The sequence below is a fragment of the Hylobates moloch genome, unplaced genomic scaffold (assembly GCF_009828535.3).
Source record: "Hylobates moloch isolate HMO894 unplaced genomic scaffold, HMol_V3 SCAFFOLD_3813, whole genome shotgun sequence".
NCBI lineage: Eukaryota > Metazoa > Chordata > Mammalia > Primates > Hylobatidae > Hylobates > Hylobates moloch.
Window position 1 is genome coordinate 1 of NW_026656088.1, and position 5341 is coordinate 5341.

Here is a 5341-nt window from a genome sequence, read left to right on the forward strand (position 1 = left end):
TAAAAGGCAAACTGGTTTTCTTCCTGAGAAGAATTCATTGATTCACTGGTGGCCAGTAAGTCATCTGACAAACCCTTGTGTGCTTCTGATGGGATAGGAGTGTTTGTAGACAACAGGCACACAAATAGAACGTGCAGCCCACTGCCGCTCAGGAGCAGTCTTCCACGGATAAGCGGTTGGTACCTACAGTGTGCTCCTGTCCTTGCTAATCTGAACACATGGGTAGTAACCTTAAGCATGTCTCAATCTTCTGACTTGTGATGAGGTTTCCAATTCTGGTTCCTGACTTTAGAACGAAGTTTGGAGGGATGTCATTAGTGGAGAGATGTCATTAGGTCTCTAGCTTCTGAGGATTACTGTGGGGTGGGCAGAGGGAGAGAAGGGTGTTGGGGCCAGATGTTCCTGTGCTTCTACCAGAAAGTTGATTTGCCCAGTGTACCACCCTCACTCGGCAGGCCTGAGCAGAGTGGCCTGCCACTGACAACCCAGAGAAAGAAGGTACAGTGCAGGCTTGCCCTAGCGGGGTCTTGGATGCCCTAAGTTGCAGCATCCAGGGCCAGGTGGGATTTGGTAGGGTAGGCCCCCCGTCTACTGTGTCTGATCATACTGCCTTTGAAAGAGGAGGGTGGGTGATGAAGACAAGACGATCAGACAGGGTGGCCTCGGCATGTTGTAGCACCCAACTGGAACATTTGCAGATGATACTTGGAAAAAGCTTTAGGAAAGAGGCCCACTTCGTTTATGAAATGACACTAGCTAATGTTTGACCTTAGTCTTATGTTCCCTTGGTTCCTCATTTTGCCATCTGCTGGCTGACTCATGCAACTTCACTTTTAATTAAAGGTGGGCTGTGATGAGAGGCATGATCAGTGAGTGGCTTCCATGGCAGAAAGTTCTGCGTAGTTCTTGGGGGATGTAAGTGTAAGTATGAGGTGCTAAGACGAATATGTCCATACATTGTAAACTATTTCCTCTATCCTTTCCCTCCTCTAACCATTCCTGCCTTCTTCATCTTTCTAACTTTCCCAAGGCATTTTACATCAGATTTCAGATATAGAACAATGGATGTTAAAACAAACCCAAATTCCTAATGCTTGTTACCATGAAAACATGGCAACACCGTTTGCATTTTCTTTACAAATGGCCTGTACGGGTCAGCCCAGGCATTGACATAGGAGCCCATTGTTTGCATCCTCTGGGTCCTTGTAGTTCATATGCTGGAGCAATGCATAGAGACACACAGAAAGGCTGAGAATGTGGCCATGAGGTATGTAACAGTGAGGCCCAGAGCCTGAGCTTTGGTGTCTAGCAGACCTGGGTTTGAATGTTAGCTCTTTGTCTTCCTGTGTGACCTTGTTGGTTACTCATCTCTCTGTGTCTCCTTCTCCTCTCCTATAAACCAGGAGGTACAAATGCCACTCATGTCACAGGGCTGTTGCTGGGACATACCCTTGTACCTTGTGTTCTCTCTTTCTGGGACTCAGGTTCTCAAGATTTGCTTCTACATTTACAGGTTGGAGATTATTCCAGCAACACTGATAAAAGTTTTTTTTTTTTTTTTTTTTTTTTGTTTCTCAGCTTTGCAAATTTCAGAGATTTCCAACAGTGTTCAAGGGACTGCAATGTGATCTTGGAAAAATCCTGTATGTTCTTTGAAGAATCTCAGTTGTGCTATCTAGAAAATGAATTGGTTAGTCTAGAACATGGTTTTCAAACCTATGTGGCCATGGAATGTCATTTTGGAGGGATGCTTTCACAGGATGTAAGATTCTGAGTTGAAAGTTTTTTGTTTTTTTTGTTTTTGTTTTTTTTTGAGACAGAGTCTCACTCTGTGGCCCAGGCTGTAGTGCAATGGGGCAATCTCTGCTCACTGCAACCTTTGCCTCCTGAGTTCAAGCAATTCTCCTGCCTCAGCCTCCCAAGTAGCTGGGATTACAGGTGCATGCATGCCACCATGCATGGCTAATTTTTGTATTTTTAGTAGAGACAGGGTTTCACCATGTTGGGCAGGCTGGTCTTGAACTCCTGACCTCAGGTGGTCCGCCCGCCTTGGCCTCCCAAAGTGCTGGGATTACAGGTGTGAGCCACTGCACCCAGGTGAAAGCTATTTTCTGTAAGCCCTTGAAAAAAGTTGTGCCACTTCCTTTTGCTATCCATGGTTTGGTAAGGTGTCATTTCTCTCGCATTGCTTCCAAGATTTTTCTTTTTCTTTTTTTTAATTATTATCATTACTATTATTATTTTAAAGACAGGGTCTCACTTCATTGCCCAGGCTGCAGAGCAGCATTGCAATCATAGCTCACTGTAACCTTGAACTTTTGGGCTCAAGCAATCCTCCCGCCTCAGCCTCCCAGGTAGCTAGGACTACAGATATGAGCTACCATGCTCAGTTAATTTTTTTTGTTTTTATTTAATAGTTCTCAGAAGTTTAACTCAAGTGTTTTAGTGTGGAATTTCTTTGGATTTATTCTCTTTGGGATTTGTTCAGCTTCTGAAGTCTGTAGAGTTATGTCTTTTGTCAAATTTGGGAAATTTTCAGCCTTTACTTCTTTGATTTTTCAGCCCCACACTTTTTCTCATCTCCTCTGGAACCCTTATGACACAGATGTGAGATCATTGTTTGTAGTCCCACAGGTTCCTAAAGCTCTGTCCATCTTGTTTTCTCATGTATTTTCTATTCATTTTTCAGAATGGGAAATTTCTGTTCTGTCTTCAAGTTCACTGGTTCCTTCCTCTGTTCTGTCTATTCTGCCAGTGATTCCTTTATAGAGTTTTTAAAATTTCAGTTATGGTATTTTTCAGTTCTAAAATTTCCATTTGGTTCTTCCTTATGTCTTCTATTTGTTTATTTTTTGGCTGAGACTTTCTATTTTTAGTTTGTTTCAAATGTGTTCTTAATTGCTTAATGAAGCATTTATATAATGGTGGCTTTCAATCTTTTTTACAGATAATTCTAACATCTTTGTCATCCGTGTTGACATCTCTTGATTGTATCCTGTCATTCCATTTGAGATCTTCCTGGTTCTGGGTGTGATGTGTAACTTTTGATTGAAATCTAGAGATTTTCATATTATGTTAGTAGGTTTAAGGTGTTATTTAAACTTTGTTTTAGCTGGCATCCTCTGACATCACTCCAGCAGAAGAGAGGGAAGGATCGCGCTGCATTACTGCCTGGTGAGTGCAGTAGTCTACCTTCCCCACATGGCCTCCATTGATCTCTGAAATGGGTGAGGGGCTCCTTGTTTCTGCTGGGCAGGAGTGGACTTTTTGGATCTGATCTGGGGCTGTACTGATACCTTTGTGGCTGGGAGGGTTCGATATTTTTCAGCACTGTATCCAATATCACCTGCACAGACACCTTAGGCAATGGGGACTTGCTATTGCCTGGCAGGGATGAAAGTGCCAGCTCCCTAATTGGCCACCTCCGACAGCACCAAGGTAGACAGGAGGGATGTTACAGCTTAGCAAGCATGCTACACTGAGCCTGCTAGTTGGCCTTTGCTGGCATGTGTGGAAGTGGGGATCAAACTATATTTCTGTGGTGTTTTAACTAGAGTAAAGCAGCTCACTGTCTAAAAGTTTTCTATCTTGCTAAGTTACAACTTTCCTGGTCCTCTGGCTTTGGTCCTTCTTTCCTCCCTCCCTTCCTGTCCCCCTTTCCTCCCTCTTTTCCTTCATTCCTTCTTTCTTCTTTCCTCTGTGTTGACATTTCTGGATCCCAGCTCCTTCAGCTCCATGTCTGGTATATATGGGCAAAGAAAGAAAAGAGAGAGAGAGAGAAAGGGAGGAAGGGGAAAGGAGAGGAGAGGGAAAGAAAGAGGGTGGAGAGAGAGGGAGGGAGGAAGGGGAAAGGAGAGGAGAGGAGAGGGAGAGAGAGGAAGGGAGGGAAGGGGAAAGAGGGAAAGAGAGAAAAAGAGAGAGGGGAAGGGAGGAATGGGAAAGGAGAGGAGAGGGAAAGAAAGAAAGAGAGACACACACACACCAGAGAACTAATTAACTCCATTGTTCCTCAGGTCACAAGGTCCCTGTCTGATCTGCCTTCACTCCACCTTTCAGAGTCATATGTTTGTTTTGTGTATATTATCAAGGGGTTTTAGGTCACTTAGTTGGAAGAATAGGGAAAAGTATGTCTACTCCAGCTTTATGGAAGTGGAATTCTTCTCAGAACCTTTTTTTTGATACAAAATATGTACTTGTGCACATTTTGTATCAAAATATATAATGTACATGTCCCTTTTGTACATGTATATAAATTGTATATAAGTATTTAGTGTTATAAAAATAACCAAAGACAGCAAAAACTGCCACAGGTGGATTTGAGAAGACATTGAAATGCCTCCCTTGCTAAGACATGCTGATTCTTGACAGGCTGGGAACCCTGAAAGCTGTAGTGTCACCACTGCCCTGTCCTGTACCTACCTATCTTTTGACTCATTTCCTCCAAGCTCAGGTTTTCAGTTTGGGGTATGTGCCACCTAAAACTGAGCTGTGGAACTGCAGCACAATCATCAAATTCAAAAAAGGCAAGGACATCTTGCTCAGTTTTTAAGATATGCCATAGATGGAGTAAACCAAAACCTTTGATTCCAGATCCTTAACCCTGATTAAGAACAACACAACTCTTCATGCCTATTTAAAACATCCCTTGCAAAAGATGGCTTGAATATTCCAAGTTGGAAATACCCAGTCTTTTGAAGTTACAGCACCCTTTTTGATACAAAAAATGTGCATGACAGAAATTGTACAGTGAGTAGTGTTATAAAAATAACCAAACACACCAAAAGCTGCCACGGGTAAATTTGAGAAAGTGTTGAAATATACTGCACAGCATGAGACCTTGCTGGCTGCGTCTAACAGATGACGCTGGGGCTGCAAACGGTGTCCCAGCCTTCCAGGGCCTGTGGTCTCCAGAACAGGGCTGAAACCTGTTCTGAGTTGACAGTGCTTTCCTAAGAAGACCCCAAGTTGAGAGGACCCTCTTACCCACTCATCAATAATCAAAGCAGACTTGATGCCCATCAGAGATGCCCAGTGATTCTGGTGAGCCCTTCCTGCCTCTGGCTGTCAGTACTGGGGAGTATGGTGGGGACTTTCAGATAGCTCACTGGAGCTCAGAAAGAGAGGGAGTTCCCCCTGACACCTGCCCCAGTCAGTAAGCCCCGTGGCCTGAGGGGTATCCCCACTGCTCGACCTCTCCACTCTCTCGGGGAGGACGAGGCAGCCTTGACCCACGAGGGCTGATGAATGGGTAGGTTATCGGCAGGCTCCTAGGCCACCAGCTTAGAAGTCACATTGTCCCTTTTAGATTCAGTGTGGCGGGAATCTAAAAGGTTGAGGATCG

The 5341-nt window shown here is 44.1% G+C and overlaps 1 long non-coding RNA gene across 3 annotated transcripts; it reads left to right on the forward strand.

Annotated features, from left to right (window-relative positions):
• The first annotated feature begins 6 nt into the window (after positions 1–6).
• LOC116465216 (uncharacterized) lies at positions 7–4783 on the forward strand. 3 transcript variants are annotated; one of them, XR_009212350.1, is made up of 3 exons: positions 7–921; positions 3113–3438; positions 4014–4783. It is a non-coding gene; the product is annotated as an uncharacterized LOC116465216 (long non-coding RNA). The 3 variants fall into 3 exon arrangements; XR_009212349.1 differs by having other exon boundaries at positions 7–175; positions 844–921; positions 3113–4783; XR_009212348.1 differs by having other exon boundaries at positions 3113–4783.
• The last annotated feature ends 558 nt before the right edge of the window (positions 4784–5341 follow it).